Genomic DNA, 22,141 nt, shown 5'->3' with positions numbered 1-22,141 from the left:
TCTTATGTTCTTATGTGACACAGAGTGTTGGACTGGATGGGCCACTGGCCTGATCCAACATGGCTTCTCTTATGTTCTTATGTGACACAGAGTGTTGGACTGGATGGGCCACTGGCCTGATCCAACATGGCTTCTCTTATGTTCTTATGTGACACAGAGTGTTGGACTGGATGGGCCACTGGCCTGATCCAACAGGGCTTCTCTTATGTTCTTCTGTTCTTAAATCTCCAGCCGAACAAGCCAACAGACTCAAGAACGTTTCCATTCAAAAACGAACGCTCCTCTCCCCCCCCCCCCCCCCGCACTTCGAGGCAAAGAAAGGCCAGCCGAAGGGGTCCCGAGTATTTCGAGCGCGCCGCCAGCTTGGCCTTTTCCAGAGGCGAAGCGACCCGCATCTTTTCCTTCCGACCGAGGCGAACGCCTTTTGCGCGCCGCCACTCGGCGCGCGGGGCCCGCCGCTCCCGGTCTGCGAAGTCGCGGCGCGATCGCCACAGCCCCGGGGGCGCAACGGCTTGTCCTTGCTCGAGGCACCGCCACCCCGCCGCACCCCTTTGCAGCCGCTGCAGGCACCCCGCCCCAGAGCCACGGAGAAAGGGGGGGAAAACGTTGGAACGCAACACTCTAGAGCGGAACAGACCCCCATTGCGCCCATCAGCTTTTGAAAAGCGCAAACGGCATTAAGCGCAAACCGTCCCCAACCCTTGCTTAACGTCTTTGGCGAGAAGGCCTGCGGGGTCGCGGATCCTCCCAGGCACAGAGAGCAGCTTTGGGCTGGCGGGGTGGGGCCTGCTTGTTGTGGCCTTTCTCCTGCCCAACCAAGGTCTCTTAAGCCAACATCCGGGGTTTTTCCCAAGTCTAGTCAAGGATTCAAATTTGGCCGTCACCTTTTTTCCCCCCAACCAGGTGGATCTGGTTTAGCCCACCACCGTTGGGACGGAGCAGCAGCAGGTTAGTCGAGCCTTCCGCGGCCTCCTTCGTTTGCCAAGATGCAGGCGCCTTTGCCTTTCCCTTCTCCTGAAAAGAGCATTTTTTTTCCCCATCTAGCGCGCGTCTTCCAGCCAGACTAGGAATTGCCCCTTTCCCAGATTTGACTCGACCGTTTGCATCCAGGTGAAAAGTTTGCAAATTTCAGATACGGCCGGTTTCTTTTTCATCGTTTCCAACCACAAGCACGCGCAGCCGAAAGGCAGGAGGATATGCAACGGTTTGGGAAATTTGGGGGCGACGCGTTTTGGGGGTTTGTTTTTTTCCTTTCGAGGAAAACTCATCCCCAACGAGTCTGGCAGATCCTGCAGTCGCCCCCGTTGATTTAAATCCCCCTTGCATCGTTTCTTTATTGGATGCCTTTCTATGCCGCCAAAGTTTAGGCCTCTGTGCATGGGGTGCTCCCTATTCCGCTTTAGCCTCTTTGCAACAGCCTTGTAAGGGATCCGGGTGGGGGGGGGGAGGGAGGTGTTTTCTTGCTTTTTTAAAGGCTATGCCGAGGGTTGTCCAGCGTGCGTCTGCTCAGATTTGTCCTCCTCCGACCGAGGTTTGTGGTGCGCGTTGGAGGCAGAGGGCAGGAGAAGGTCAGTGTCAAAAACCGGCGTGTCAAGAAATGCTTGCAAAGCGGGACTCGGCTCTCGGGAGGAGAGAAAAGAGATTGGACGACTGGATAGGGTTGCCAAGCCCCAGGTGGGGGCAGGGGATCCCCCGGGTTGGAGGCCCTCTTCCCCCCCCCCTTCAGGGTCATCAGAAAGCGGAGTGGGGGGGGGGAGGGAAATGTCTGCTTGGGCACTCGTGATTCCCTATGGAGACTTATCCCCATAGAAAATAATGGAGAATTGATCCGGGGGTATCTGGGGCTCTAGGGGCCCTGTTTTTTTGAGGTAGAGGCACCAGATTTCCAGTACAGCATCTATTGCCTCTCCCCAAAATAGACCCCAAGTTTCAAAAGGATTGGACCAGGGGGTCCAATTCTATGAGCCCCCAAAGAAGGTGCCCCTATCCTTCATTATTTCCTATGGAAGGAAGGCATTTAAAAGATGTGCGGTCCCTTGCAATGTGATGGCCAAAACTCCCTTTGGAGTTCAATTATGCTTGTCACACCCTTGCTCCTGGCTCCACCCCAATGTCTCCTGGCTCCACCCCCAAAGTCTCCTGGCTCCACCCCCAAAGTCCTCAGATATTTCTTAAATTGGACTTGGCAACCCTACAACTAGAAGACATGAATTTGGCATACCATTTTACATCTTATTGTTTATTAATAACTTTGGAAAAAGTTTATTAATAACTTTGGAAAAAACACTGAACAGCCAGACCCACAGAAACCCCCCCAACCCTCATGTCTTTGGCATCCCTCCTGCCCCTTGAAACAGCTAATGCCCTGGAATTGGGCTTTCTCCCTGGTGGAATGATGATTCTTTAGATAATGAAGTTAATGTAACAATATGTTTTTCTTTGCGTTGTTTGGGGGAGTTGGTTGTCTAGGCAGTTAGTTTGGGCACTGGGGGAATCACTCAGCAAAGTGGCATTCTTATCAGGTGTATATTTGACTGTCCTATGCTGTCCTCAGATAAAGAGAGATTTATAACCCTTCATTGTAAATCTCCCCTAGGTTTTTTCACAAAGCCCTGATCCAACTCCATTCTCAATGGCATTTGGTTTGCGCCAGATTTAAAGAAATTCTTAAATGAAGGTTGTGCACAACTGTATTTGCCTATGTGAATTTAGATTTGTCAGCAGTCTGGTATAAAGAGAGGAAAAAACCTGTTCCCATCCCAATCAAGGACGTAAACTGAGGCCAGATTTAAACCTCAGTTACAGGCCCAGCACTTTATAAGCGAATACAACGCAGTATGTTAGCAGGGCAACATTGCTTGAAATCCGTGATCAGCTGTGAAACTGTTTGGGTAACTTTGACCCGCTTGCTGTCTCAATGTAAAGTTTCCTGTAAGGCTTTTATGAGAGTAAAATAGGATGGTGTTTGTTTTGGAAGGAAGGCGGAAGACATTTGTGCTAAACAGGTGACATTTTAATATCTGTTGTTGCTACATTTATTTTCTTCATCCATGCAAAGTGTATCTAAGTTTGCTACACACCCCGTGGCCCCTCTTATCCTAACTTGAGGTAGAATACTGAGGTTGAGGGATAAATGACTTTCCCAGGGTGACATAGTAACTGTATGACTGAACAGTTTAAAATATATATATTGTGACATTTTAACTGTAAGCTGCATCAAGCAGGACTCTGAAGAGGCTGCATAGAAATATCCTGAATATTAAAATAAATAGAGATTTAAACTTTTGAGCTGTTTTTATGCAGGTCAAAAATCAACATAATCTGCTAAATCAAACCATAAGTCTATACATAGTACTTAATATCGGCTAGGTCTCACCAGTCACGCTTGTAGATTAATTCAAAAGCCTGCTAAAGTAGTGAGCTGGAGAGGAATAAAAAGGTATCAGGCTACATGTTAATCGAAAGGAAGGGTGGGTAGGAGAGAGGGGAAGAGAGAGAAAAAGACAGATGTGAGATGATGATAAAACTTTAGCCTACATTTTAAAGAAATTATATTAAAATAGAGATGATGATATGACACCCACTTAGGTGCAGCTTGAATTGTGGTGTATTGCCATGTCATAACCCATTGAAATTTACATAACACCTCCACTTCATTGAAGGACTAGTTCAAACTGCAGATTGAGGCTTTTCTATCACATGCAGCGATTTTCCACTTGAAAACCTCCGCAATCTTTTTGTTTGTTATGCATATTTTTTAGGACCTCCTTCAGGTAGCCTCTAGATTTTGGTATATGTGTGGAATGCTGCGATCTCACAGAAAGAGATTACAGCTAGTTGCCTTTCCCAAACCTCATCCCTAGTGGTAAGAAACAGGATAAAGAATACCATTGACAGGCAACCTGCAGCTTCATTTTACTGCTAGAGTGGGGATGCCACCCATTTGCCCTAGCTGAGCCCACATGCTTTAACAGCTACTTGGCAGACAGAAATCCAACCGGTGAAACTTGTTCTTAAGATGCAATGATGAGGGAGCATTACTGGTTGCTTTTCTGCTGCTACACAATTAGGTACAAAACCTCTATTCCAAAGGCCTCAGAATGGTGCATCATGAAATGTCAAATGGAATCAAACTGGTTGTCAGCTTTAACTTCTGTAGTTCTCTAGGGTAACATTTATTTATGCCCCTTGTGCAGAAAATGGCTTTTTCTAGCAGAATGTGACATTTCCTTTGCAGTTTTCTCTTTCGCCTCATTCAGGCTTGTTCTGTTGTCTTCTCAGGTTCCCCACTGTGATTGTTCTGGAATCCAGTCTAATATTTCTGCCTGCTTACCCACAGACAGTTCATCCCAGGTAAACCATGCAGTATTTCTATTGGTGCTAGATGCGATATGAAATACTTTTATGTGCACTAGGAGGAAATTTATTATGGATTTCGAGATATACAAACATAATCTTTAAAAGGATTAGTGCAAGTTAATCTTGTTCTAAGCAACCTAGGGATGTACTGTGCAGTCTGTTTGTCAGTTGAGCGCAGTGTCAAATATATACCCATAAAGTCTGCAATGAGGAGGAGGAAGGAGAATTGCAAGCCATGACAATTGGGATGCTGCTATCTTTTCAAGGAGGGCCTTTGTTCCCATCCCCCCCACCACCAAAAATCAATGTTATTGAACCGAAACAGCTCTCTCCCCCATTTTGCTTCAGAACGATAAGGCTACTACTTGAAAAAAAAAGTATCTAATCTTTTTCTGCAATGCAAACATGAGAGGGTTTAATAAAATATTCATAGGCAGGAAGAGTAAGCCCAAGCAGTCAAGCAACACATGTTGGAAAACTGCTCCCCTGTAATAGTTCCCTTGCTTTGTTCAGGTACTCTGTGAGGCTCACAGGAGTGAGCCTGTTGTAATGGAAGCCATGTTTCTTCAGTCTTTTTGTGCGGGGGTCAAAAAGGGCAGGCAGCTCATTTGATGTGCTTATACAACAAGGGTGAAGCGCTCACATTACACATTGAAGGACAAAGCTGTGCTACTATGAAGCGACTGTATGCAGCGTTCCATTGATGCAATAAGCGTACTCAAACACAGCCGCTTATATTGACTTGTCTTAGTTCTTTTCTGCTTAACGGTTTTCACTTGCGCACGCACACACATGGGTTGAAAGTACACTTCGTAGGACACTGGCAAAGGCTTTCCAGATCTCAACCCAATATGGTATGATCAAAGTGAACAGAAGAGTAGCTGAAATGATAGACCAGGAGACAGTAAACCCCTTTTATTAGGAACATCACTGCTTCCTGAAAGAATGGGAGGACATTCTTTTCAAAACAGAAGGGTTGACCAAGCTCTGGTTTAAAGGAATACTTTATTCTAAACCATTCTGGACACCGTAAGCATGCGTTTCTAAACTTCAGTGTAATAACCTTAAGCAGCAACCAGATAGCCAAAACGTCACTGCGTTACACAGTTGATAATTCTACTACCATTTTTTAAAGCTAGAATACTCCTTAAGGTTGTCATAGAGGGACTGGAATCCCCATGGTAATTTATTCCCACCCATTCTGTTCCATTCAGAAGCACTTGCCTCATGGAGGCACATTTAGAATCTCTGACCAGGGACATGAACTCACAATGTGGTGGCTGAGCATCACGGGCTTATAGGGTCAGTAAACCTAAGAAAGCCATTTCTGTTGAGAAACCCTACAGTTACTGTGATCTGTGTCCCAACAGACATACTGTGATGGTCAGAGAACAGCTCTTAGCAACAGGAATAAATTGTGTGCGCACTGTCGCTAGTGAACACACATACAGTGCTCAAGAGCTGAACTGCTGTGAATACTGCGACTTAGAATCTTGCTTGAAATATGTAAGATCTGGAATGTGTCATGGTCTGGCATCACTGCAGTTCAATCAGAAACTCAAGGAAAATGCACTAAAAATATCACCCCTCCACAAATTGTATGTTAAAGGGTTTTCTAAACCAGTGGTTCCCAAACTTCAGGAACCCAAGAACTCTCCATTTTGATCTACAATTTTTTGTGGAACTCCAAGCTCTCCCCTCCCAGTATCTACAATGCTGATAATCTGTTTTCAAAGTGCTTATGGCAAGCTGTGCATGCCCCATGAAAGCTTCCATTCTCTTATACACTTGAAACACTACAGTGAGATCCTTATTTGGCTACACTTCAGTACCATATCTAAATAAAACATTTGTGTTGACTGTGGAAGATCAGGTCTCAGGGCCGCAAGTCAGAAGCCCCTGACTCAAATTCTAACCAGTCTCACCTGTATATTTCTACTGAGGACAGCAAGAAACTTCCTTATTAATTAATAACCTATCTGGAGGTCACCTGAACATGAGTGGAAAGGAAGAGGGAAAATTTTTAGAGTTGTTCATAGGAATAGAAACAAGACGAGCAACACACAGCACCTGTATTCAGTTGAAAGCTGGCATTGATCGCTGCTGTCCATAGATGTATACTAGTCCATCTCTCTGTATGCTGAAATCTTTTGCACTGGAAGCATTTATTTATTTATTTGGCTTATATCCCACCCTCCCTGCTGGAGCGGGCTCAAGGCGGCTTACATTCCACAAAGTCATAAAAACCAGTATCGATATAAACCATAGACATAAAAATACATAATGAATGAAAACATAATATATAAAGCATGATAACCGGTTCAACTTTATACCATAAGTAACTACGATTGCATAAAGACTACATCTTCTTGGTGCCACTTAAAGTTCCTAGGGATACACTTTTGGTTCCCAGGAATCAGTCAATGTATTTTCTGGCCAGTGCTCTGAGATGATGTGGAAGCTAAGCTACCATGGGCGATGGCACCTCTGTGAGCTGTTACTCTTTGAAAGAGAAGGAAGCAGATTTTGTCCTTTCTGTCATTTCTAGAAAACTAAGTCTCACTTTTAATGTTTAGACGGATGCGTTTGACCAACTGATGTACCCTCCAAGGGTCCACAGATTGCTGTTTGAAAAAAACATTGTTCTAAGTTAATTTTTCTTCCATCTCCGTTTTTACATCTCAGATACATACCTGGAAACAGCAGCCATGCAAGCTGAGAAAACCACGGGTTGGAGTGACAGAAAATGGCCAAAATCATGCAGAGAGAAATTTCTTCAAGCATGGGATGAAAAGGTGAAATGTCAGCATTCTGCCATCTTGTCTGCTCAAGAGCTGGAGTGTCAATCAGCAGTTGGTATTTCAACACAGGGGAATGTGACAAGAGACAGACCCTGCTCACATTTGCAAAGGGGGGCAAAAATGCAGCCCAGTGAAAATGCCTTTTATGTCCTGAGAGTGAAGACCCCGCCTCAAGGGCAGCAGTACTCCAATCCTAGGAGTTTCTCAGTACCTAGACATTGCCACCAGAATTTCCCCACACCACAGTTGGCAAGAAGTTCCTTGGATTTGGAAAATGAGGGTGAACTCATTCACATTTGTGTATCAGATTTACTGCTGGGGTCCCCAGTGAGGAAGAGGCCAAGACTGCTGCCACCTAACATGAAGATGCACGTGGAAGTGTGGAAGAAACAGGCATCGAACTCACTGCAGGAGGGTGAAAGAAGTCCTATTCCTTTAGAATACAGGCATCTGGTGGACACTATGATAGTGACCAAACCTGCAGACCTTCCAGAGGTGGAATCTTTCTATCGCAGATTCAGTCCCAGATGCAGGCAATGGGGCTCTCACAGGAGGATTAGACCAGTTCGCTTGTTGGGAGAGCGCCCTTCAACTACCAGTGGAGTGGAAGCTGTCACCTACCAACAGAGAGGTACCAAGAGAAGCCACGAGCAACACCTGCTATACAGCCCAAACACAAATGTTCCCTTTTCCAGCCTCACAATGGCAACCAAGGAGGCCATGAACACATCTCAGAATGGCCACCTCCCACCAAAGAAACGATACACCCAATCCTGTCTCTAGGAGACTCGCTCTGGGGCATTGGCAATATATTAGGACTGGCCATACCCAGATTTGATTTTTTAAATTCCCTCCTTACTTAATGTATATATGTTAATCATACTTGCAGCAGTGCTGAATATGTAATATTACTTTTGTATTTTTAAAATAAACTCTTCTTGAATTGGAACAGTCTATATATATATATATATATTTTGTAGTAACTACAGATATGGGAGGGTCTTATTTTGTTCTGTTCCATCCCTCTATCTTTAAAGACAGAAGTTTTAAAGCAAAATCCCCTCACATGGAAATCTGGAATGGGGAGGGACAATAAAGGTCAGTCCCCAGCATTTCCAGTTCAAAGGATCAGGTAGTTGGTGTTATGAAAGCATGAGACCCTGGACAGCCACTGCCAGTCTGAGTAGACAATACTGACCCTGATGTTCCAAAGATATGATTCAGTATGAGACAGTTTGTGTCCAAATGGACTGCAGTTTGGGGAGAGACCATAGTTCAGAGCTAGAACATCCGCTTGGCATACAGAAGATCCCAGGTTCAATTTGTGGCATCTCCAGCTAAAAAGTATCAAGTAGTTCATGATGTGAAAGACGTGTGCCTGAGACCCTGGAGAACCACTGCCTGTCTGAATAATGGACCTTAAAGGACCAATGGTCTGATTCACTAGAAGGCCTGTTTGTGTGTTCTGCACAAACTGCTGAGGTGAATGGAAAGTTCCTTATGTTTAGCACCCTTTCTACATAGCGTTCCTGTTGTGTGCAGCTCTAATCTTTAGCCCATTAACACAATTATTTCTCTGAGAAGCATGAAATGCATAATCCTGTGATTATCTGCATAGTTTCTTTGTAAAGAAGGGCACCTTCTGCTTCTTCCAAACCATAGGATTCTCCACACAGTTTCTACCACTATAGTGTCTTTCAGTAGAGCACGCCCCACCCCCCCAACACAGATTTGTCAACTTTTATTCACTTGGGCATCTGGGTCATTCTTCATCTCTCTAGTTGTTTTCTGGACAACAGTATCTGTGTTGTCTTTTGAGAGCTTGATCTAGCTACTGGCAAAGTATGAGGCAAGTTGTTCCTTGCTTTGGCTGTACTCATTGTTTGAGTTGCCTCACTTCACTTTCTAGCCTTAAGGAATTGCCCTTGTTGGCTCAGCTGCAGTTGCTACGCCATTGCTCTAGTGGGAATGGTACTTGTCCTGCTTACATCATAATACTGAGGTATTCTGTGATGGTAAAAAGTGCCATCAAGTCATAGTTGATTTATGGTGACCCTGTAGGGCTTTCAAGGCAAGAGATGTTCAGAGGCCTCTATGTCACAAACCTGGTTTTCCTTGTAGGTCTCCCATCTAGTTTCCAAGACGTGATGAAATTGGGCTAGCCTGGGCTATTCTAGGAACATGTAATCTACTAATTAGCAAACAGGCCTTAAAATGAAACATGAAAAGTCCCATTGCCTAGATGACACTATGATGGACCCTTTCCACTTCCTTCCCTCAGAGGCAAGATTTTTGCTCCGATTTCTTGTTGTCCTTTCACTGACTGAGCAGCCCTGGGGACATGTTTATTTTTCCCTTGAAGAAACCTTGTAAGTCCTACCTTGTGAGTAACATATATTTTGGCTATTTGCTCAGCCCAGGAACTTGAGGGAAGGGGGGAGTAGGTTTGCCCTTTAACTTAAACCTTTGAAAATGGCACTTGAGATAATTTTTAAAATTAAAAAATAAAAATAACAAAATATTTTATATAACATCAGAGTGAAAGGTTAGGTGAAATCGGGTTGAAATTACTGAGGCAAATCTATCACAAGCACAAACTTTTGATCTTATATGTCAGCCTAATGAGAGGTTCTTAAATTCTTCACAGATACAAGTCTTGATATTGAGAAGCTTTTGTTCCAGCATTTCGCAAACACACAAGTACATTTTATTTGAGTAACTGTTGCCTCCTTTGGTGCCCAGAAGGCTGGCGCCTTCTTCCCAGCACTCAAACCTCTTTACTCTTTTTGAGTTTTCAACTGACTTTTAAGGTCTGTACAGACAGTTACTGGACACCAGACCAGAGATCTCAGAAATTATTCCCCTTCTTTGTCTGAGTGGGGAATTTTCTCTCTCTAGAAGAGCTATCCCCTTTTCTTTGGCCTGAATGGGAGTCTTCCCTACTACCCACTCCCTTGTCAAACTCTCCAGTACTCCGGTGTTCAAACTGCTCTCAGCTAATGCTGAATTCAGATGGTGTTCAGTCAAGACTGAAATCTATCAGGTCTGACAGGGCTATTTGTAAATGGTCTCGGTACATGTTTCTTCACAGTTAAGTCAGGAATCTGAATCTCGCTTATCCTCAGCATCCAGCTCTAATAAGACTTTTTCTGCTCAGCTGATGCCAACCAATCAGATTGCCTGGAGCAGCCTGTTGGGAGTGAGCAGTGAAGTGGCCAAGTTTGCGGATGACACTAAATTGTACAGGGTAGTGAGAACCAGAGAGGATTGTGAGGAATTCCAAAGGGATGTGTTGAGGCTGGGTGAGTGGGCGTCAACGTGGCAGATGCGGTTCAATGTGGCCAAGTGCAAAGTAATGCACATTGGGGCCAAGAATCCCAGCTACAAATGCAAGTTGATGGGGTGTGAACTGGCAGAGACTGACCAAGAGAGAGATCTTGGGGTCGTGGTAGATAACTCACTGAAAATGTCAAGACAGTGTGCCAATGCCATGCTGGGAATTATTAGGAAGGGAATTGAAAACAAATCAGCCAATATCATAATGCCCCTGTATAAATCGATGGTGCAGTCTCATTTGGAGTATTGTGTGCAGTTCTGGTTGCCGCACCTCAAAAAGGATATTATAGCATTGGAGAAAGTCCAGAAAAGGGCAACTAGAATGATTAAAGGGCTGGAACACTTTCCCTATGAAGAAAGGTTGAAACGCTTGGGACTTTTTAGCTTGGAGAAACTGCGGGGTGACATGATAGAGGTTTACAAGATAATGCATGGGATGGAGAAAGTAGAGAAAGAAGTACTTTTCTCCCTTTCTCCCAATACAAGAACTCATGGGCATTCGATGAAATTGCTGAGCAGACAGGTTAAAACGGATAAAAAGAAGTACTTCTTCACCCAAAGGGTGATTAACGTGTGGAATTCACTGCCACAGGAGGTGGTGGCGGCCACAAGCATAGACACCTTCAAGAGGGGTTTAGATAAAAATATGGAGCAGAGGTCCATCAGTGGCTATTAGCCACAGTGTGTGTGTGTGTATATATATATATAAAAATTTGGCCACTGTGTGACACAGAGTGTTGGACTGGATGGGCCATTGGCCTGATCCAACATGGCTTCTCTTATGTTCTTATGTGACACAGAGTGTTGGACTGGATGGGCCATTGGCCTGATCCAACATGGCTTCTCTTATGTTCTTATGGTTCTGTGAAGAATTAACCTTTCTCAGTTCTTTAGTTGTTGATACAGCACTTTTAAGTCTTAAAAAGTGCAGTCCGTCACAGACACATTGAACAAGCATGCATCCTTTTCAGCTTCTCCAGGGCTCAAGACTTATTCCTATACCAGGGATGGCTGAACTTGCTTAATGTAAGAGTCACATAGAATAAATGTCAGATGTTTGAGAGCCACGAGACATTAACAAATATTAAACATGCATCTTTATTAATACTTCCTTTGCACAGAAATATAAAATACATATGTATGCACTTTAGAACACAACCATGCTAGAAGGAGACTTTAAAAATTGGGAATAACAATCCCCATAAGGTCAGTATAGGGAAATAAGGAATTATTTTTTGGCATCACTAGAAGGAAAGACACAAGTACCATATAAATCAATGACCATGGTTGGCATCATTATGCGTCTCTCTTTGCCTCAACACCAAGGACAGTAAATACAGCTCCTGCAAGAGCTTTAAAACTAAATGGAAACTCTGTGCCACCCTCTTTCATTCTGTCCCTCCATCCAGTGACTCTTCAGCTCTTGTGCTCTCTTTCCCCATTCTAGGTCTCCAGGGCCACCTCTGTGGTGGAGAAGGGTTTGCAAGCCTGCCTATTTTCCTCTCCTTCCCCACTTCACACATGGTGGAAATAGTCACCTACCTATGGATCTGTGCTCACAGGCTGACTGGGGTCCCGATGCTAAATATGTTTACTTGAGAGTAAGCCTGCATTAAGTTCCTCCTCAGCCTCTGGGAGCCATACAATATGTGTGAAAGCCGCATGGGAGTCCTGAGCCACGGTTTGGCCACCCCCGTCCTATACTAAAGGAGCAAATCTTGTGGTACCTTCAAGATTAACATTTTATCTAAGGATAAGCTTTCCGGGACATCAGATGCAGTGAACAGTTTCTTGCTATGTAGTCATGTTATACTGGGCTATCAAAAAGAACCTGAAATAATTAAAATTGCAGCAATGAATAAATTCCTCTTGAATTACAAAAGAAGAGACATTTGTTCATGATCTTTAAAATGCATGGGGGATCATTGAAGCCCGTGAAAAATATTAGAAATACTAGCTTTAAACACAATACACCCATTTTTTAGACAACAGACCTTTCAAAATATCTACAGCAGGATGGGTCTTAAAGGTAAAGGTAGTCTCCTGTGCAAGCACCAGTCGTTTCTGACTCTGGGGGATGTTTTCATGGCAGACTTTTTACAAGGTGGTTTGCCATTGCCTTCCCCAGTCATGTACACTTTACCCCCAGCAAGCACAGCCTAAAGCATTCTTAAAAAGTTAGAATGCTTGGATGTGGAGAGAGTCAGGTTTAAATTCCCACGCAACTATTAAGCTCTCTAGGGATTTTTACACTGGCCATATTCTCTCACTTAAGCCTCCACTTCAGATGGCTTAAGGCTGTCTTAGTTCCAGTGATGCTAGATTTTGCAAGATACAAATGCACTTATCTTGCTACCTTCTGGCCAGTATTTTTCCCTGGAGGCTTGGGCAGGCCTTAAATGTTTTAACAACTGCATTGTTTGGATAATTAGTTCAAATTGGAGAGCTAAAGGAAGCTTAGCAAACCACTCTGCAAGAGAAGGCTTGCTCAATTACCTTATCTTCGCTAATTGGACCTAGCAGGGATTCTAGACTCACAAGACAAGGGGGAGGGGAAAGGAGGAATAATTTTTGCTAAGATGGCTGCCTCTCTCTCTCTCCTTTCATGGCAGTCAGTGGTGGGGATCTGTTGCAGCAAAAATGATCAGGAATCTTATGGCATCTTCAAAATGAATGACATTTTTTCAGCATAATTTTTCCAGGGCTACAGAATTGTGCTCTACGCCATAAAAGCTAGTGCTATAATAAAGATTGTTAGCTTTAAGGTGCCACTAGACTTCTACTTCTTCCGTGAGGCTTTTGATTCTGTGCACGTTTATTCAGAATTAAGTCCTAGTGAATTCAGTGAAGCCTGTTCTCAGATAAACACAGGCTGGACTGCAGTTTTAGAATACGGTGAAGAGTCATCCAGGAAACAATGAGTTAGGAGGCATTGCATAGCAGATTCCCACTGAGCACCTTCCCTTTTGAGAATGAATCTTTAACTTTATTTTTTTTAAAAAAAAAATAGTATCTGTTGTGTTCATGGAAAAATTAAAATTGATGATCCACAGTAGTTCTGTGTTATTTATTGATTTTTCATTTAAACCCCATCCTTCTCCTCAGTGGGGACTCAAAAGCAGCTTACATCGTTCTTTTCCATAATATCAGGGCTGTAGCCAGGATTTCATGTTTGGTGGGGCTCACAGTAGGACCAAGTTTGGCAGCCCAGGGCTCTCAGCACTGTAAACTGCCTTGAGTTCCACAAGCTAACCCCGCCCCCCTTGTGTCTTGCATTTCGGTCCCTGTATGTACAACACAGCGCGTGTGTGCGTGCAAGGAGGCGACCAGTGGGAAACCGTAGGTCACTGGATGTAAGGACTAAATGCAATCCACCTATGAAGATCTGTGGCAGGAAGTTTAACTGGCCAGGATTTGACCTGGCTAGATAAGGGGGTAGTTCTGGGAAATGTATATAATAGGGGACCCAGACCCGCCATGTTGTCTTTGTGATGTACTAACCAATAAAGCATGTTGCCTTTGGAACGTCTCGGAACTCAGTACATTACACTGGTGACGAGGATGGGATACTAGCCAGGTCCGCGGGCAGCTAGTTCCCCTGGCAGAAAAACCGCCAACCTGGCTGGAGACAAAGAAGGCACGCAGCCCAGAGGGGCAGTAGTGCCCGCCGCTGCCGGAGCAACCACTGCTGCTGGAGAGCCTGCTGCCACTGCCGCCATGGCAACCCTGAGTGGGGTGACAGGCCACATCGCAGAGTTCGACCCCGCCAAACCAGAAAAGTGGGAGACCTACGCTGAGTGGGTCAACTGCTACCTACGGGTGAACGTGAGTACGGTTTTGGCCCTTGAAAGAGGCAAGCATGCCTTTTCCCTTTATAAAATCAATAGACCGGATAGGGGCTTGGTTGGATTTCTCCCAGTTTACAAGGAAACCCAGGATCTGTAGGGTGCCTAGATCAAATCTGAAATTTTCAGCCAGTTCGTCTGGGCAGTCTTCAGGGCCGGCCCTGCCACTAGGCAAATCAGGTGACATCCTAGGGCGCCAACCACCTGACTAGATCACTGTACAAGAGGAGCTGTATGCGTGCATGTGCACGCGTGTGTGTGAGAGAGAAAGGAGCATGAGAGGCACAGTGCAGCCCGAGGAGGCAGTGGGACCATGTGCACAAGAGGAGTGTCCTTGCCCGCTGCCGCATTCTCCGAGATCCTGGCAGAGGTGGTGCAACTGGCAAGGTTGTAGGCAGGCCCCCCTGGGGGGGGGCGGCGGCGGGGCACTTGGACAGCTTTGCCAGGGTTCAAAGGGCTGGCTGATGGGAGCCTCGTGTCTCCCTCCTGCCCCTGCTGCTGCTTGATGGTCGAGCTTGTTCCCTTTCAATTTTCCTATGCTAATTGCGTGGGGAGCAGATGTACTCCCTTCCCTCTTTATTCCATCCTCTTCTTTTTTGGCTGGTTGGTAAAAGGGGAAGGGCATACCCAGTCTTGGGATCACATTATATTGTTTTCACGCCACTTGCAAGGTAACGTGTTTTGCTTTCCCTACCTTTTCTCCCAGAAGCCGAACAAGCCGATTCCAAAGAGAAGTGGAACATTGCTTTTTTTTGGGGGGGGGGGAGTTATTTCTGTTGCTCGTGTTGGGTCTTCCTCCTGCTTTGTTTCTTTGGCCTTGTTTTCGGGAAGTGCGCTGCAGCTCCTTGCAACCCCGAGGCAGTTGCAATGGGTCCGAGCATCTTAAGCGCTCAAGCAGCTGTTCTTTAGCAAGCGCCTCTTTGTGTGCACACCCACCTGTATGGACGCTTGCCTGTTTTGCCACAAGAGGTTGATTGTGACTTTGCAAAAGGGGGTGGGCGACTGTTTCGCATGCCTAGCTGTGGGATGATGCAGTAGGAATGATGTTTGCTTTGCTTGTACCCCACAAAGATAAGGGAGGATCATGCAATCAGCACACCAACCTGCTTCCCTATAATTCTGATGACACAAGAGCCTTACACCCGTGTTCAAACTGCATTTCTGCTTCTTCAGATAAATCTATTCCTGATAACTGCTGAGCTGGTATCAGTTTCTGTAGACTAGGCAGCCATGACCTCATGGTAAAGGGGGGTACGTCTTCCGGTTAGTGCTTTTGTCTGTTCGATGCTGTAAACGGGTTTATTTCCGGCGCAACTGAGGCAGAGATAAACAAACCCTTGCTCAGAGAGGCAAGGCAGACGCATTTTCTCCGCAACACGCGTGTTGTGAGGTTCAATCCAACACCTAGCTGCATCTTTGCTTCTTGGGACAAGGGTTGTGCCCATGGAAGCCACTTTTCAAACTTCTAGGGCATTTGTGGCTGTGTCTACTTGTGTTGATGTTCTCAAGCATGGCATAGGCTAGCAAAAATATCCATGCGAGCAGGACTGGGGAGAGGGGCACAGGGCAGAGAATTCAGCAGAGTCCCCCCCCCCCCAATTACAAGGCCCAATGATTGTACTGTTCCCAGATTGGTTTTTCCAGCGTTAGATCCCAAGCCCTTTTTTTGGAGGGGGAGGGTGCCTCTCTTTTTGGGGATGGAGGCACATCTGTAGGACGGCATGTGTGCTTGGGGGGACACTTGCCTGCCCCAGGGCTTGAACTAGAGCCAGTGAGGCTTTTCAGGGCGGCATTGTTGGGCATGTATAAGGTGTAGGGGGGTGCCTCCATCTCAGGACCTAAGACTCAGGTGTGCATAGTCGGGGGCAGAGGAAGACCAGAGTGTGCGCGGCCAGTAATGCGCATGAGCTTGCCCAGAAAGCACGCCGGTGCTTGTAGTTTCCCAGAAGCACAAGTCCTGTGAAGAAAAGGTCCACCCGGGACACAAGGAGAGAGCTTGCATGGAGCTGCGCACGCACTGGTCAGCCGGCTTCCCCGCTTCTGCTTGTCACGGGGGTAACTAGGAAAGTGCCTCCTTCAGAGTTTGCAAACTCTGGGTGCTGGAGAGAGGCAGCGAGCAGCGGGCCAGCCAGCCCAGGCACCGCAACAAAGGGGCCCCCAGGTGCGCTGTTCCGGTGCTCTAATTCTGCCTGCCAGGTTGTGCCTATTTGGGGAGTTGAGGAAGCCAGAATTTGGGAAGGCGGGGGGTGGGGGGACACCAGAAGTTAATTTTGCCTAGGGTGCAAGATAGTCTCGGGCCAGCCCTGGGAGTCATCTACAAATACCCAATCATCCAGTAAAGATACACTGTACAACCTCTAAACCTTAAATAAGAAATGACTACTGCAGTACATTCTGTAGCGCCCTAGGTGCAGTATAGGGGTCCCAGAAGGGCAGCCGCAACGGAGCACGGGACCAGCTGCCCATCGTGCCTTCCTTCACAGCAACACATGCACACCAGTGTTGAAGAGCCCATGATCCTCTGGGGACGGGGTTTCCCCCTCTGGTCAGCTGACTCGGTGGCAGTGCGGGAAGCAGTTCCCCCCACCCCTACCCTCTCCAGACCATGGCGGAGTGCAGATTTGCATTGGGGGGTGGATCCACATGTCACTTGAGGACTTATCACCAGCTTTAAGAGGGGATTGGATAAAAATATGGAGCAGAGGTCCATCAGTGGCATAATTGTCCATCGTGGAGTTCAATTATGCTTGCCATACCTTTGTTCCTGGCTCCGCCCCCAATGTCTCCTGGCTCCACCCCCAAAGTCTCCTGGCTCCACCCCCAAAGTCCCCAGATATTTCTTGAATTGGACTTGGCAACCCTAATGCAGTGGCTATGTATTTGTAAGTAACCCCTGCATAATTAAATTGTAAATATTCTCTGCAGGCCTCGTGAATCAACCAGAAAGGGGAAAGATTAGGGATTGGCACAAACCTTCCCTCGATCCTGAATTAACCACGAAAATTGCAGGGTCATGATTCACAAACCGTTAGTGCCCACCCCTTTCAACAACCCTCCCACTACCCTTCACATGGTTATCAGGAGTTTTGTGTGGTACATGGCAGGAATTGGGGGGAGGGGAGCAAGAGGGATTGCTGAAATGGCTTGCATCTATTTCAGCCTAATAGCTGATAGGTGCACCAGTCCCACAGTTAGGCTAAAATGGCTGTGAGCCATTAAATCCCTTTGTTTCACTCCCCCTGCTTTGAACTGGGGGTAAGCGAAATGGAGGGGGTTAATGGCTGCAGCCATTTAAGCCTAACAGCTGGGTGGGTCAGCTGTTAGCCATTAAACCCTTGTTTCTCCCCCTCCCTGCTTTGAAGCAGGGGGAAGTGAAATGGATAGGTTAAATGCCTAGCAGCAATTTAACTCTTTCCTGGCGATTCTCCCCTTCTTTTCCTGGCAGCAGCTTGCTATAGCCTGGAGAAAGACTGTCCAAACTGGCTTGTTTGAGCATTTTTGCTCAGTTCAAGTTCAGTTTGGGAACACCACAAACCAAACCAGAATTTTCTGATTTTTGCCTATCCTTATGAGGCATTGCAGGAAGGGATCAATGAGAGTTGAACTGGAGACAGTGATCTGAACTCCAAAAAGTAACCCTTTTTATTATGGATAACATTCAGGAGTAATCAGCAACTTGGTACCAACTGTAAAAGAACCTTGATAACTCTTCCAAAAACAATTTCTCTGAACCTAGTATGGCAGGAGAGGCACCTCTAATGTTTCCTCTTTGAACATATGAACATATGAAGCTGCCTTCTACTGAATCAGACCCTTGGTCCATCGAAGTCAGTATTGTCTACTCAGACTGGCAGCGGCTCTCCAGGGTCTCAAGCTGAGGATTTTCACGCCTATTTGCTTGGACCCTTTTTAGTTGGAGATGCCGGGGATTGAACCTGGGACCTTCTGCTTACCAAGCAGGTGCTCTACCACAGAGCCACCGTCCCTCCCCATGAACATATGAAGCTGCCTTCTACTGAATCAGACTCTCGGTCCATCAAAGTCAGCATTGTCTACTCAGACTGGCAGCGGCTCTCCAGGGTCTCAAGCTGAGGTTTTCCACACCTATTTGCCTGGACCCTTTTTTGGAGATGCCAGGGATTGAACCTGAGACCTTCTGCTTCCCAAGCAGATGCTCTACCACTGAGCCACCATTCCTCCCCTGCTCTCCAGGGTCTCAAGCTGAGGTTTTCCACACCTATTTGCCTGGACCCTTTTTTGGAGATGCCAGGGATTGAACCTGAGACCTTCTGCTTCCCAAGCAGATGCTCTACCACTGAGCCACCATTCCTCCCCTGCTCTCCAGGGTCTCAAGCTGAGGTTTTCCACACCTATTTGCCTGGACCCTTTTTAGTTGGAGATGCCGGGGATTGAACCTGGGACCTTCTGCTTCCCAAGCAGATGCTCTACCACTGAGCCACCATTCCTCCTCTTTGTCTTCCCTGCCTCTTGGACTGGGATTGCTGAGTGGGGCAAAGGTGTCTGGCATATATAATCTTCAGGACATGGTTGATATTATTGTTGGATATGTCTCAGGAAATACTTCTGCTTATACAGTGCTGTTGGGTTGTGTGTTATACCCAGAGACTTAACTGTCAGCTTTTTCTTTCTAATTTGGTCCAAGACCCATAATGATTTGGTCACTAAAGAGGTCTCAGCTCTCAAAGGGGAGATCTTCTATTTTTCCTCTCATATATTGTGGGAAGTCTGATGAGCGCAGCCACGAATGCTTCCTTATGACAACTACAGAAATCAGAGATCTGCCATTGCAGTTGGTCTGTTGCTTGTCCTAATTTTTGGCCTTCTGCAATTAGGGCTTTCGCTATGGTTTGTTTATCATCAGGTAGCATTTTTACAAACTGTCATCTTTTCCCACAGCCAACATTTGGTAACAGCCGATAACGGCTGTGAAATTTGCCACCCTAAGCCCCCTTGCACCTGACGAGTAGTTCTTCCCAAAAGGTCGGGCCTCCTGTCCTCCACGTTGAGAGGGCATGAGTGGCTGCTCTTCCATTTGCAGGGAGGACTTCTGAGACTAGAGGAGTTTGCTTGGGGATGGCAAAACAGGTAGTTACAGCCTTCCTCTCTAATCCTGCATAGGTTTTCTAGCTTCTTTAATGAGGCTGGGATTGAGGCAGATTTGGCCCAGATGGCCATGGCTATACCTTATATCCCCTGCAGCACAGGAAGTGCTATAGGGCCCGAGTCAGGGTTGTTTAAGACCTTCATTATGGAATCTGATGTTTGAAATGCTGCAGTGTGATATTCTAACCCCAGGGTTTTCACCATTCAAACTAGCTGTTTCGAATACATCTTCGGGTCTTCCATGGGAGATGGTGCGGATGGGTCACCCACAGTGTCATCTGGAGAGGGAATGGACGTACTCTTCGATTCTGCCTCTGAAATCTGATAAAGGTCATCCTCAGAATCTTTGCATTTTGCATACCAATACTAAGAGTGTTGGTGCCAAGGTGACCGAGTAAGCTTTTGTGCTTTTGTCTGTCTGGACCCGTTTTTCTCTGCAGGAGTCTGAGGCACCCAGGGTTTTCTCCCATAGTGCGGCTTTACGCCTTGCAGCTCTGCCCTCTTGGGTTTTAGGGGTAAGTTGGCAGCAGGCTGGACAAGAAGATGTATTTTGTCCTTCTCTCAAGCTTAGGAAACATGACTTATGATCATCATTTTGGGCCATTTTTGCACCACAATCCTTATATTTTTTAAAAAACAGCCATCCTACCAGCTTTTGAGAAAAGAATCTGGAAAATCTTCCCTGTGGAAACCTCACTTGCATTCACTTGGGAGGCTCCACTTGGGGGGTGTTTGCCCCACCTCTATCACATGATCCTTTGGGCATGAAAAGGGGGAGCACTCCTAGAACCTAGAAACTTCTTTTAAAAGGTTGGAATCTCTTCTCTGCAACTGGCCTGCAGTCATGCAATCCCCATGAGGGTCTACACAAAAGCCAAAATGATGAACTAATGTTCAGTAAGGTCCAAATTAGTCAGAACATCAAAATCTGTACACAATACAGTTGGACTTCAGTGAACAATATCACTGTACTTGTACCACTTCTTTGCATTGCACTGTAACTTGGGAAATCATATTACAGAACAGAATCCTTTGTTAAGAAGGTGAGGATCCTGTTTTAGTACAATATACTGAAAATTAGACTTTTCAATTGGATTTTCTCGCTTCATTAACAGAAGCACCAGATTCTATCAAACAAATATGGAAAGGCAGTTCTGATTTATATACACTCAACCTCAAAATAAAAAGCAAACCATAGGTGAGTAATTTTGCTCACTGCTACTATGACATCTACTGTGTGATAATAAAAACTACGGATAATAAAAAATATGGAGCAGAGGTCCATCAGTGGCTATTAGCCACAGTGTGTGTGTGTATATAAAAATTGCCACTGTGTGACACAGAGTGTTGGACTGGATGGGCCACTGGCCTGATCCAACATGGCTTCTCTTATGTTCTTATGTGACACAGAGTGTTGGACTGGATGGGCCACTGGCCTGATCTAACATGGCTTCTCTTATGTTCTTATGTGACACAGAGTGTTGGACTGGATGGGCCACTGGCCTGATCTAACATGGCTTCTCTTATGTTCTTATGTGACACAGAGTGTTGGACTGGATGGGCCATTGGCCTGATCCAACATGGCTTCTCTTATGTTCTTATGTGACACAGAGTGTTGGACTGGATGGGCCATTGGCCTGATCCAACATGGCTTCTCTTATGTTCTTATGTGGCACAGAGTGTTGGACTGGATGGGCCATTGGCCTGATCTAACATGGCTTCTCTTATGTGACACAGAGTGTTGGACTGGATGGGCCATTGGCCTGATCCAACATGGCTTCTCTTATGTTCTTATGTGACACAGAGTGTTGGACTGGATGGGCCACTGGCCTGATCTAACATGGCTTCTCTTATGTTCTTATGTGACACAGAATGTTGGACTGGATGGGCCATTGGCCTGATCCAACATGGCTTCTCTTATGTTCTTATGTGACACAGAGTGTTGGACTGGATGGGCCATTGGCCTGATCCAACATGGCTTCTCTTATGTTCTTATGTGACACAGAGTGTTGGACTGGATGGGCCATTGGCCTGATCCAACATGGCTTCTCTTATGTTCTTGTGTGGCACAGAATGTTGGACTGGATGGGCCATTGGCCTGATCCAACATGGCTTCTCTTATGTTCTTATGAGACACAGAGTGTTGGACTGGATGGGCCATTGGCCTGATCCAACATGGCTTCTCTTATGTTCTTATGTGACACAGAGTGTTGGACTGGATGGGCCATTGGCCTGATCCAACATGGCTTCTCTTATGTTCTTATGTGACACAGAGTGTTGGACTGGATGGGCCACTGGCCTGATCTAACATGGCTTCTCTTATGTTCTTAATACATTATTAAATAGATTAGCAATATTTTACTGTAACTTGATTTCTAGCGTACCCATTTCTAGTCAAATAAATACCCAAGAAAGATGGCAAAAAAACGTTTTTTACTCTAGAGAGCTGAGAGCAGTTCAAAGTGGGACCACTGACTGCTGTGTTGCCCAAATTTCATCACCATCTCTGTTAAAGGGATGTTGCAAGGGGTTCGCATTGTTTCCGAATAATACTGGTTGCATGGAGAAGAGATTGTTTAAATCCAGACGATTAAAATGGAGGGGGAGGAGGCTTCCTGCAAACTTTAAAGCTTTATTTCCCTAAATGGATGGATCTATATGTCATCGGAAGAAGAT

The sequence above is a fragment of the Heteronotia binoei genome, chromosome 13 (assembly GCF_032191835.1).
Source record: "Heteronotia binoei isolate CCM8104 ecotype False Entrance Well chromosome 13, APGP_CSIRO_Hbin_v1, whole genome shotgun sequence".
Lineage (NCBI taxonomy): Eukaryota > Metazoa > Chordata > Lepidosauria > Squamata > Gekkonidae > Heteronotia > Heteronotia binoei.
This window is presented reverse-complemented; position numbering follows the sequence as displayed.